We start from the raw sequence: 14,199 nt of genomic DNA, 5'->3' as shown, positions 1-14,199 counted from the left end.
CGCGAAGCCCTTTGCAGTATAAAAGGTATCACCCAAGCGAGAATCTTCCTCCTTTGGCTTTGGCTCTCAGCGGAGAGCGAGACCAGCCTAGCAGCTACAGCAGAGGCAAGTAAGTTCCAAGTCAACGCACGCTACGAGATAGACGCTCCTCGTTGCTACCCTGTAAACAGCTCAACCCAGCAGCCTCAGAACCGAGCAACGGCCATTGTTCCTCTGACTGTGGGTGATGTCCCGGAGGGCTGGAGAATAGCCCAATGTTGTTCCTTTGTTTAATCTAGGGAACTACAGGCCGATGAGCCTTACGTCAGTGGTAGGGAAATTACTGGAGAGAATCCTTCGAGACAGGATCACTTGGAAGCAAGTGGTCATAATAGCGAGAGGCAGCACGGTTTTGTGAAGGGGAGGTCGTATCTCACGAACTTGATCCAGTTTTTCGAGGTGGTCACAAAGATGATAGATGCACATAAGGCAGTGGATGTTGTCTATATGGACTTCAGTAAGGCCTTTGACAAGGTCCCTCATGGCAGACTGGTACAAAAGGTGAAGACACATGGGATCAGAGGTGAGCTGGGAACATGGATACAGAACTGGCTAGGTCATAGAAGGCAGAGAGTAGCAATTGAAGGGTGCTTTTCTGATTGGAGGGCTGTGACTAGTGGTGTTCTGCAGGGATTAGTGCTGGGACCTTGGCTGTTCATAGTATATATAAATGATTTGGAGGAAAATGTAACTGGTCTGATTAACATAGAATTTACAGTGCAGAAGGAGGCCATTTGGCCCATCGAGTCTGCACCGACTCTTGGAAAGAGCACCCTACCCAAGGTCAACACCTCCACCCTAACCCCATAACCCAGTAACCCCACCAAACACTAAGGGTAATTTTGGACACTAAGGGCAATTAATCATGGCCAATCCACCTAACCTGCACATCTTTGGACTGTGTGAGGAAACCGGAGCACCCGGAGGAAACCCACGCACACACAGGGAGGATGTGCAGAGTCCGCATAGACAGTGACCCAAGACGGAATCGAACCTGGGACCCTGGAACTGTGAAGCATTTGTGCTATCCACCATGCTAACGTGCTGCCCTTAGTAAGTTTACGGATGACACAAAGGTTGGTGGAATTGCGGATAGCGATGACGACTGTCAGAGGATACAGCAGGATTTAGATCGTTTGGAGACTTGGGCGGAGAGATGGCAGATGGAGTTTAATCCGGGCAAATGTGAGGTAATGCACTTTGGAAGGTCTAATGCAGGTAGGGAATATACAGTGAATGGTAGAACCCTCAAGAGCATTCACAGTCAGAGATATTGGTGTACAGGTCCACGGGTCCCTGAAAGGGGCAACACAGGTGGAGAAGGTAGCCAAGAAGGCATACGGCATGCTTGCCTTCATTGGCCAGTGCATTGAGAATAAAAATTGGCAAATCATGTTGCAGCTGTATAGAATCTTAGTTAGGCCACACTCTGAGTATAGTGTTCAATTCTGTCGCCACACTACCAGAAGGATGTGGAGGCTTTAGAGAGGGTGCAGAAGTGATTTACCAGGATGTTACCTAGTATGGAGGGCATTAGCTATGAGGAGAGGCTGAATAAACTCGGTTTGTTCTAACTGGAACGAAGGAGGTTGAGGGGCGACTGATAGAGGTCTACAAAATTATGAGGGGCATAGACAGAGTGGATAGACAGAGGCTTTTCCATAGGGTTGAGGAGTCAATTACTAGGAGCAATACGTTAAAGGTGCGAGGGATAAGGTTTAGAGGAGATGTACGAGGTAAGTTTTTTACACAGAGGGTAGTGAGTGCCTGGAACTCGCTACCGGAGGAGGTGGTGGAAGCAGGGACGATAGTGACGTTTAAGGGGCATCTTGACAAATACAGGAATAGGATGGGAAGAGAGGAATACGGACCCCGGAAGTGTAGAAGATTTTAGTTTTGACGGGCAGCATGGATGGCACAGGCTTGGAGGGCAGAACGGCCTGCTCCTGTGCTGTACCTTTCTTTGTTCTTCCTCTTTAGATGCAAGGAGAGAGGTACAGAGAGATAAACAGAGAAAGATAGAGAGAGAGAGGGGGGGATACAGCGAGAAAAAAATACAGAGAGATATATAGAGATACAGAGAGAGGGAGATACCTAGAGAGAGAGAGAAAGAGAGAGAGAGAGAGAGATAGAGAGAGATAGGAGAGAGAAAGAGACAGAGATACACAAAGCGAGATACATAGAGAGAGATGTAGAGATAGAGATACATTCAGATAGAGAGATACAGAGAGAGAGATAAGACCAAGAACGAATAACAATACAGCACAGGAACAGGCCCTTTAGCCCTTCAAGCGTGCACCAATCGGGCGTCTGTTCATGTGCCTGTCCAGATAAGTCTTAAAGGTCGCTATCGTATCTGCCTGAACTACCTCACTTGGCCGTGCAGTCGAGGCCATTGCCAGCCTCTGTGTAAAAACCTTTCCCCGCAATCTCCACTGAACCTGTCACCCTCACCTTGAACTTGTGCCCCCTTGTAATTTTAATTTCACCCTATCTATACCCCTAATAGTTTTATAAACTTTCATCAGGTCGCCCCTCAGCCTCAGTCTCTCTAGGGAGAACAATCCCAGTTTATTCAATCTCTCCTTATAGCTAATACCAGGCAACATCCTGGTGAACCTTTTCTGTACTTGCTCCAAAGCCTCCACGTCCTTCTGGGTAGTGCGGTGACCAGAATTGGACACAGTATTTCAAATGTGGCCGAACCAATGTTCTATATAACTGTAACATAATAGCGAGCATTTATACTCGATACCTCATCCTATGAAGGCAAGCATGCCGTATGGTTCCTTTACCACCATTTCGACCTGTGCTGCCACTTTTAAGGATCTCTGGAGCTGCACGCCCAGATCTCTTTGTGTCTGTATGCTCTTGATGGTTCTACCATTTATTTTATACCTCCCACCTGAATTGGATCTACCAAAATGCATCACCTCGCATTCGTCCGGGTTAAATTCCATCTGCCATTTTTCTGCCCAATTTTGCAGCCTATCTGTATCCTGTTGTACTCTCTGACAATCTTCATCGCTATCCGCAACTCGTGCAATTTTAGTATCATTCGGAAACTTCCTAAGCAGACCCACAATCTTTTCTTCTAAGTCATTTATTAATATTACACAGAGCTGAGGTACCAGTGCCTGATCCCTGAGGTTTATAAGATGATCAGGGGAATAGCTAGAGTAGACAGTCAGAGACTTTTTCCCCGGGTGGAACAAACCATTACAAGGGGACATAAATTTAAGGTGAAAGGTGGAAGATATAGGAGGGATATCAGAGGTAGGTTCTTTACCCAGAGAGTAGTGGGGGCATGGAATGCACTGCCTGTGGAAATAGTTGAGTCGGAAACATTAGGGACCTTCAAGCAGCTATTGGATAGGTACATGGATTACGGGAAAATGATATAGTGTAGATTTATTTGTTCTTAAGGGCAGCACGGTAGCATTGTGGATAGCACAATTGCTTCACAGCTCCATGGTCCCAGGTTCGATTCCGGCTTGGGTCATTGTCTGTGCGGAGTCTGCACGTCCTCCCCGTGTCTGCGTGGGTTTCCTCCGGGTGCTCCGGTTTCGTCCCACAGTCCAAAGATGTGCGGGTTAGGTGAATTGGCCAATGATAAATTGCCTTTAATGTCCAAATTGCACTTGGTGTTGGGTGGAGGTGTTGAGTTTGGGTAGGGTGCTCTTTCCAAGAGCTGGTGCAGACTCAAAGGGCCGAATGGCCTCCTTCTGCACTGTAAATTCAATGATAATCTATGATTAATCTAGGACAAAGGTTCGGCACAACATCGTGGGCCGAAGGGCCTGTTCTGTGCTGTATTTTCGATGTTCTATGTTCTATGAACACCAGTAGTTACAGACCTTCATTCAGAAAAACACCCTTGTACTGCTACCCTCTGCCTTCTGTAGCCAAGCCAGTTCTGGATCCATCCAGCTGGTTCACCCATTACCCCATGTGATCTATTCTTTTGCACCAGCTAGCCATAAAGGGACTGATCAAATGCTTTGCTAAAGTTCATCATTGTGCAGCAGGGTAGCACAAGTGGCTAGCAATGTGGCTTCACAGCGCCAGCGTCCCAGGTTCGATTCCCCGCTGGGTCACTGTCTGTGCGGAGTCTACACATTCTCCCTGTGTTTGCGTGGGTTTCCTCCGGGTGCTCCGTTTTCCTCCCACAATCTAAAGACGTGCTGGTTAGGTGGATTGGCCATGCTAAATTGCCCTTAATATTTAAAAATGTTAGAAGGGTTTTTTGGTTTACAGGGGTAGGGTGGAAGTGAAGGTTTAAGTGTGTCAGTGCACACTCGATGGGCCGAATGGTCTCATTCTGCACTGTATGTTCTATGTTCATGTAGACAACATCCACAGTCCTTCCCTCGTGAATGATTTTTGTCTCCTCCTCAATTAATTCATATATGTTAGTGAGACATGACCTCCCTCGTACAAAACCATGCTGTCTGTAGCTAATAAGACCATTCACTTCCAAATGCGCATAGATCCTATCTCTGAGAATCTTTACCAACAATTTCACTATCACTGACGTCAAGCTCACTGGCCTATAATTGCCTGGATTATCCTTGCAACCCTTCTTAAATAATGGTATAACATTGGCTATCCTCCAACCCTTTGGGATCTCATCTGTGGCCAATGAGGACACAAAGATTTCTGTGAGAGGCCCAGCGATTGCATGACTTGTCTCCCTCAGAAATCTGGGATAGATGCCATCTGGCCCTGGGGACTTGTCTACCTTAATGCGTTTTCACACACCTTACACTTCCTCCCTCGTAATAACACATGCCTCTGAGACACCACCAATCAACGTATCCCACTACTTTGTGGCTACCGGTGCAAAATACTCATTAAATGAAATGAAAATCGCTTATTGTCACAAGTAGGCTTCAAATTAAGTTACTGTGAAACACCCCTAGTCGCCACATTCTGGCGCCTGTTCGGGGAGGCTGGTACGGGAATTGAACTGTGCTGCTGGCCTGCCTTGGTCTGCTTCAAAAGCCAGCGATTTAGCCCTGTGCTAAACCAGCCCCAGGACCTACTTCCTCTGGTTCTAGACATAATTTGCCTCCTTTGTCCTTGAGTGAATGTTCCTAATATACGTATAAAATGCCTTGGGATTCTCCTGCATCCTGTCTGCCAATTATATTTTGTGATTTATTTTTGCCTTCCTCACTCCCTGCTTGAGCTCTTTTCTGCATTCCTTGAATTCCTCAAGTACTTTATCTGTTTTTAGTTGCCCCTACCTCACATATGCATCTTTTTCCTTTTTGACAAGATGCTCAGTGTCCTTGGTCATCCATGGTTCCCGAATCCTGCCTTTCCTTTTTTCCAGCACATGCCTGTCCTGCCATCCCATCACCTGCTCCTTAAAAGAGACCTATATACCAAATGTGGATTTACCCTCAAACAGCCCATCCCAAACAGCAGCCTCCAACTCCTGCCTCATCGGGTTGCAGTCAGCTTTCCCACAATTTCGCACCTGAACCCCAGGACAACACTCTTCCTTTTCCAAGAGTATCCAAAACTTTACGGAATTGGGGTCACTGTTCGCCATATGTTCTTCCACTGCAACATTGATGACCTGGCTGGGCCCGTTCCTTAGTACTAGGTCCAGTGTAGCCCCTCTCTAGTCGGACTATCCACACGTTGCTCCAAAATAACTTCTTGGACACACTTGTCAAATTCCTCACCATCCAAATCCCTCGCCCCAAGGTATTTCCAGTCAATATGAGGAAAATTAATGTCTCCCATTACAACAAGCCTATTATTTCTACATCTGTCCAGAATCTACTTACATATCTGCTCTTCAACTTCCCGTGGGCTATTGGGAGGCGTAACATCACAGTGACTGCCTGTTTCTGAGCTCTACCCACAGTGCTGCGTTATTTGATTCTTCCATGATGTTCTCCCTCTGTACAGTTGTAATGTGTTTTCTAACCTGGATTGCAACTCCCCCACCTCGCCTAAAACACCGATATCCTGAAATACTTAGCTGCTGGTCATCTCCCTTTTTGAACAGCGAGGAAGTTACAAAGAGAGAGATACAGAGAGAGAGATACAGGGCGAGATACTGTCAGGTGGGTGTACCTGTAAGAAATGGGTGTTTATCAAATAGCTGCAGTGATGTCAGTGCGTGGGTGGAGCGGGACTGTCTGTCTGGCTTTTACTTTCGTTTTGTGCTGGCAGCTGCAGTGTGTTTAGTTTCGTTTTCAGAATTGGCGAGTTGCATTCAAACAGGAAGCTGTATAATCGCTCCCCAATCTAAAGACTGTCTCCAAATCACTTGATGATTTCAAAGTAAAACCTGTTTCTGAAGAGAATTTCAACCTGTTCTCTTTATTTAAAAAGGGTTTAACTTATGGATGCTGTTTGGGAAGTTATTCAGGAATATCTATAGAGTACTGTATCTTTTGGGGGGTGGTCAGGGTTGGTCGTTGATGAACTGCTTACAGTGAGTTTATAAAATGTTAACTGGATTCATAGAATAAACATTGATTTTGTTTAAAAATACTTTTAGTTCTCTGCTGTATCATATCTGTAAAGTGGATGCGTGTGGTCCGCATAACCATAATCTATTAAAAGTTGTGGGTCAGGTGAATTCCATGATATACTTTGGGGTTCTCTAAACCCTGGCCCATAACAATAGATAGAGAGATACAGGGATAGACATACATGGAGAGAGTAAGACAAATAGGTGGATACAGAGAAAGAGAGATGCAAAGCGAGAAGTTCCTTCTATCACCTTTGCAGAACCCATTTCCCCATTATTCCTCCAAATCCCCATCTATTTTGAAGTTGGCTATTGTCCTTCCGCAGTTCACCCTGTTTACCCCTTCCTATTCACCAAATCTATTCCCTGCAACCCCTCCCCTGTGACAAATAGGCACTAACCTACCCATTCCTTTCTTCCCAACAACCTCCCATTCATTTACCCATTCCCTACTCCCCCTCTTCCATTATTTGTATCCATTCCCTCCCCAAACTTTTCGTCCCTTGACCCAAACCATCTTCCCTTCCTTTCTGTAATCCTCCCCTCTGCCATTCCTTTCCTCCTTTACTACTCATTAATTACCGTAGTCATCCATCTCCTCCCTTCCATCTCTTTGTGTCCCCCTTCTCTATTCCTCCCCCGATTCCTTGACCGATTCTCTTCATTCATTTCCACAATCTGGCATCCTTTGCCATTCCACTTCCCTCTTTTGCCCTCCCTGTTACAGCTTCCCAATCATTACCCTTTGTGCTCCTGCCCTATTCGCCATCATTCCTTTATTCCTTGATATACCAGCTGGCCCATTTCATTTCTACAATCATCCTCTGCATTCATTACCTCCTCTTCCTCTCTCGCATTCACCATCGCCCATTGATTTCCCTTATTACACATGCCCTCTTCCTCAAAATCCCTCTGAATAATTTTCACATCGTACTTCTCATTAACACTCCTAGATTGGTTCCCTCCATTAACAAGTGCATTTCATTTCCTCGGTATCTCTCTCCATTCCATCGCCTCTTTCTGCTCCCGAAAGATTATACCCATTCCGCTGTTCCATTTGCCCCGACCAATTTCATTGTCAACTTGCATTTTGACATTGTCCCTCTCTCATCCCCCCACTCCTGATGCCTTTTCCATTTTTTTATTGCATTCCCACTCCCACATTCCATCTTCGGCAACATTTTCCTCCAATGCCCTTTCACATTCCGCCTCCGCCATTTCTGTCCTCCATTCAGGGTGGGAGATATAGGAGGGATGTCCGAGGTAGGTTCTTTACTCAGAGAGTGGTTAGGGTGTGGAATGGACTGCCTGCTGTGATAGTGGAGTCGGACACTTTAGGAACTTTCAAGTGGTTATTGGATCGGCACATGGAGCACACCAGAATGACAGGGAGTGGGATAGCGTGATCTTGGTTTCGGACAATGCTCCGCACAATATCGAGGGCCGAAGGGCCTGTTCTGTGCTGTACTGCTCTATGTTCTGTGTTCTATTCCCCGATCCATTCCACTCCCTCATTGCTTTCCACCACTTCCTCTCCAACATTGCCATCCCTAATTCATGTCATCCAATCATCTCATCCAATTTTCCCCCCCATTCCGTTTCTCTCTTCCGCTTCCTCATTCCACCACCCCATTACTTTCTTGCATTGCCGCTCCTCTATTAACTGCTGCGTATTAGCCCCCGCTCCCATTGTCAAGTGGCAGATGGAAGCAATATGCACACAGTGGTGTACAGGTCCAGGAAAGGGAGCTGTCAGCGCAGTCCACGTGATATGTGTGGAGTGGGGAGCTACGTGCGCAGAGCGCAAATCATATGGAAAGTGCATGTGGATAGGTTGGTAAATTTATGTCAGTGACACAATCAGTAATTCTTAGTTTGTTGGTAATTTGGAGTTCAGAAACTGGAAATTATTAATTTATTTGGACCAAATAACTTGCACAGAGGGCACTGCAATGGGCCTGATGTATTCTCGCCCAGTAACAGATACGAAAAATCATATTGCAGCTCACTTCCTAAACAGTACATCATATACAATCTGCGAATGAACCAATTTGCATGTTTAATTAGGCTATAATGTCGTTATTTTTGCTGCTGGGCATTATAGTGGATAAAATAGGATACTCATTAGAGTGAAGCAGATAACAGAAGCACAATTTGATAAGCTTGCTTTGGGATAATAAAGAATTAAGAATTCAGAGAAAACTGAGAAGTAATTTTTAGTTTTTAGATAAAGAAGTCCAAGAAAATCATATTGTATGGAGAACAGTGGCAGGAATAGCCAATCTGTTATCATAGATCATAGAATTTACAGTGCAGAAGGAGGCCATTTGGCCCATCGAGTCTGCACTGGCTCTTGGAAAGAGCACCCTACCCAAGGTCAACACCTCCACCCTATCCCCATAACCCAGTAACCCCACCCAACACTGAGGGCAATTTTGGACACTAAGGGCAATTTATCATGGCCAATCCACCTAACCTGCACATCTTTGGACTGTGGGAGGAAACCGGAGTACCCGGAGGAAACCCACGCACACACGGGGAGGATGTACAGACTCCGCACAGACAGTGATCCAAGCCGGAATCGAACCTGGGACCCTGGAGCTGTGAAGTAATTGTGCTATCCACAATGCTACCATGCTGCCCCGGTTTAACTCAGAAAATTCTGGGATCTTCAGCTATTTGATGCTTGCAACATGATTTTCGTTTGCTAAACTTTTCTAAGGCGAAAACACATATAAAGAATATTACTCAAAGAGTGCCCTGCTGAATGAGCAAAAACGTCATGAATGGGGGCACGTACGTTTACAATATACTAATGGCCACTAATGAAATAATGGTTAAGTAAGCTACAGTAATAAATTAATACACACCAAAACAGTTGGCAAATTTGAGATTTCTGCAGACTCGAGGGTAAACTATCCAATCAACGAGTAAAGCACAAGGCAACATCCAAGACGGGTATAATAACAAGAATCCTGTGATCCTCAATACACAAACAAAATAACAGGAGAGAAACTGCAATCGACACAAAGCAGCAGCAATAAGATGTGAACATGACAGAGGGCACCAATCACCTGTACAATCCGTAAGGACGGTTTGTGAGTTACCAACATGGTGCATCACAATAAACTTAAAATTGTTTACACTAAATGCCTCGTACGGGAGTGGGCATTGACAAGTTAACACGGAAGGACATACCTAGTGCTCAGAATATAATTTCACTGATAAACGTAAAATTTGGATTGCAAAGCATTTTATTCCATTCTGTCAATAAGTGTGGGTGTTACCGGCTAGGCAAACGTTTATTGTCCATCTCCCCTTGGTCTTGAAGAACGTTTAATGATATGCCTCCTTGAACCTCTGCAGTCCCTGCGGTGTAGGTATAGTGCTGGTAGTGAGGAATATCCCAATATAGTGGATATTGGGCTGGAAACAGTGAGGACATGGGGAAATATTTCCGAGTTATGATTTTTTAATGGCACATTTAGCTGTTGGTTTTCCCATGTGTCCCCTGCCATTATCCATCTCGATGGCAGTTTTGTTTGGCTTGTATATTGCTGCCGAAGGAAGCTTGGTGAAATGTCTTGCCCTTAGCTGGAAGATGGTGCACCCCGGCAGCCAATGTACATCGGTGGTGACTTGTGCCAATATTTTTGGATGAGGTGTCAATAAAACATTCTGTTTGTTTCCGTTCTAGATGGCGTCGAGCTTCTATCGATCGTTGGAGCTGACCGAATCGAAAGAAGTGGAGAGTATTCCATCATACTCCTGACTTGTGTTCCCTCTCTTGTCTGACTTTCCAGCGGTTGGCTCAAAATGCTCTCTTGAACAAAATTATGTACTCCACTCCGTGTGCGTCTTTCACACTTTGCCGATCCCAATTAATATTTAAAGGGTGGAAAAAACACACTATTATTACACTGTTGATTTTACACTTCCCTGTGATTCGCCCACATATCTTGTCTTCTGTCGTTCCTTGGCTGTCTGTTTGCCGATAGTAAACTCCCAGCAAAGAGACAGCCCCATTTTTGTTTTTACGTTCTAACCATATGACTTCAATCGATGATCTTGCTAAGATATCCCCCTTTCTCAGTACCGTAATTTACTCCTTGATATTGCGACACCAGCTCTATTGTAAACTCCCCCTTCTCGCCTGAACACTGTATTCCCCGGAATATTGAGCTGCAAGTGCTGCTCCTCCCTTAGCCATATCTCTGCGATAGCAATAGCATCATGCTCGCACCTGTTAAGCAACGATTTCGCTTCACCTGCCGTAACGTAAGGCTTCTTGCATTCAATATACATCATCCAGTGTCGCCCGATTTAGCTGTGCATTAACAGGGCAGCATGGTAGTAGAGTGGTTGGCACAGTTGCTTCACAGCTGCAGGTTCGATTCCCTGCTTGGGTCATTGTCTGTGTTCTCCCCCGTGTGTGCGTGGGTTTCCTCCGGGTGCTCCGGTTTCCTCCCACAGTCCAAAGATGTGCAGGTTAGGTGGATTGGCCATGCTAAATTGCCCTCAGGCAAAAGGTTAGGTGGGGTTACGGGGATAAAGGGGGATTGTGTGGAGGCGTGGGGCTCAAGTAGCATCCTCTTTCCAAGGGCCGTTGTCGTCTCAATGGGCTGAATGGCCGCCTTCTGGTAATTCTATGGTAACATGTCTATTTTTCAGACTGACTTGGTTTTTTTCCATATTTGGCTGTGCATGGTCACTGATTGTACCTCCATTCCTATCACATCCACCTACAAAATTAGTTGAACCACCCACCCCTTCAACAGCACAACCAAAGAACCTCGCGAATATTTTAGACCTGTTCCTGTTCAAGTGGGATTGGTCCGAATTTTACACATTAGAGCTTCGCCAGAAATGGAACCTGTGATTAAAGAATCTAAAGTACTGCCTCTTGCACTTTCCGCCATGCATTTATCTGCTCTCGTCTCCAATTCTGCTACTCACTAACATGATGTAGTCCATATAATGCAACCATTGACTTCCTGCTTTTCAATCTGTTGTCTACCTCCCTGAATTCTTGTTCCCGTACCTTATCCGTCTTTCTACCCATGCTGTTGGTACCAATGTGAACCACGACTTCTGACCGATCACCTCACCCTCAATCTTCTGAATGCCCTGTTCACTCAGTGTTGGGGAACTGGCTGACGAAAGGTTCTACTGAAGTATCACAGATGAGTGCAGTGTGAAGTTGGCTGTTTCTGTGTAGTAAATGTCAGGAATCTAGATGATAAACAGACACACTGAGCAACTGCAGTGAATTACTCTGTGAGTTTGGTGTTTCTGTCTGCGCAGTGTTGAGTATCTTCATGCGAAACACACACAATGAACAATGGCATTTGTTGAGTTGTGAGCAGTTGGGTGTTAATGTTAACTCCGTGAGAAGGATCTAGTTCCTGTACAGATACACTGCACAATGAGAATTGAGTGGGGCTGGTGTTACCATCCATCCAATATGTGATAAAGGGATGCTTCTCAGATAGACTGGACCATAACGGTCATGTGCTGGAAGAAGGTATGTGTTCTCTACACTCAGTGAGAAGATCAAGTTGCGACTGAGACACTAATCAATGGCAATGGATTACTCCCAGGTTTTGGGGTATTTCTGTACTGACAGTGTGATCGATTTGCATGATAAGCAGACACACTGAACAAGGGCAATGGAACGTTGTGTTGTGAGGAGTTCTGCGTTTCTGTACAATTAGCGAGAGGGATCTTATCATGGAAAGAACAAAGAACAAAGAAAAGTACACCACAGGAACAGCCTTCCAAGCCTGTGCCGACCACTCTACCTTGGGAAAAAGCATCTGACTATCCACTCTCTCAATGCCCCTCATAATTTTGTAGACCTTTATCAGGTTGCCCTAAACCTCCGTCGCTCCAGTGAGAACAAACCGAGTTTATTCAACCGCTTCTCATAGCTAATGCCCTCCATACCAGGCAACATCCTGGTAAATCTCTTCTGCACCCTCTCTAAAGCCTCCACATCCTTCTGGTAGTGTGGCGACCAGAATTGAACACTGAACTCCAAGTGTGGCCTAACTCAGGTTCTATACAGCTGCAACATGCTGGACAGGTTTTATACTCAATGCGCCGGACAATGAAGGCAAGCATGCCGTATGCCTTCTTGACTACCTTCTCCACCTGTGTTGCCCCTTTCAGTGACCTGTGGACCTGTAATCCAAGATCTCTCTGACTGTCAATACTCTTGAGGGTTCTACCATTCAATGTATATTCCCTACCTGCATTAGACCTCCAAAATGCATTACCTCACATTTCATAGATTATCATAGAATTTACAGTGCAGAAGGAGGCCATTCGGTCCATCGAGTCTGCAACGGCTCTTGGAAAGAGCACCCTACCCAAGGTCAACACCTCCATTCTATCCCCATAACCCAGTAACCTCACCCAATACTAAGGGCAATTTTGGACACTAAGGGCAATTTATCATGGCCAATCCACCTAACCTGCACATCTTTGGACTGTGGGAGGAAACTGGAGCACCCAGAGGAAACCCACGCACACACGGGGAGGATGTGCAGACTCCACACAGACAGTGACACAAGCCGAAATCGAACCTGGGACCCTGGAGCTGTGAAGCAAGTATGCTATCCACAATGCTACCGTGCTGCCCTATTTGTCTGGATTAGACTCCAGCTGCAATCTCTCCGCCCAAGTCTCCAAACAATCAAAATCCTGCTGTATCCTCTGACAGTCCTCATCGCTATCCGCAATTCCACTAACCATTGTGTCGTCTGCAAACTTACTCATCAGACCAGTTACATTTTCCTCCAAATCAAGACAAATTGAACAATGGCAGTGGAGTGTTTTATCGAGATGGCTGTGTCAGTAAAGTCAGTGTGAGGGATCGGATTATGGAAATACACAATAAATAATGGAAATGGAGTGTTGTGAGGAGTTGGGTGTTTCTGACGATCGTTGGTGACAGATATGGATGCTGAACAGACATACTAACAATGCCTGTGGAATTATGTGAAGCTCTGGATGCTTCTACACTCGCAATGTGAGGGATCTGTATGCTGAATAGATGAGCGTAACAATGACAGTGGGACACTGTGATGAGTTAGGTGGGTGGATTGGCCATGATAAATTGCCCTTAGTATCCAAAATTGCCCTTAGTGTTGGGTGGGGTTACTGGGTTAAGGGGTTATGGGGATAGGGTGGCGGTGTTGACCTTGGGTAGGGTGCTCGTTCCAAGAGCCGGTGCAGACTCGATGGGCCGAATGGCCTCCTTCTGCACTGTAAGTTCTATGATAAATTGTGCGAGTTGTGAATTTAGTGGGGCTTTGAATGACGAAAAGCTGGGAAAGAGATATCTTTGATGGTGGGTTTACGTTTCCATTGAGTCTGTGGAAATACCTTGATGGGAGGACGTGACATGTGCAGTGTTATGATGTCGTACAATCACCTGATACAGGCCTGCCAATGGCAGGAAAGATATGCCCGGAGGTGTCACATTTTTCCAAGCATTGTGGGGTCATTGCAGCTGCCAATGGGATGAGAGAGGTTTTTCTAGCTGGAAATAGGAAATAAATAGATAACTTATTTATACTCTCAGTGATTGAGTTCTTCTTATGGATGATTGGATAAAGTTATAATTTAGTACATTCTTCAACTGCTCTCTGAAATGTGAA

This window comes from Scyliorhinus torazame, chromosome 27 (assembly GCF_047496885.1).
Source record: "Scyliorhinus torazame isolate Kashiwa2021f chromosome 27, sScyTor2.1, whole genome shotgun sequence".
Taxonomy (NCBI): Eukaryota; Metazoa; Chordata; class Chondrichthyes; order Carcharhiniformes; family Scyliorhinidae; genus Scyliorhinus; species Scyliorhinus torazame.
Note: the sequence above shows the minus strand (reverse complement) of the source record.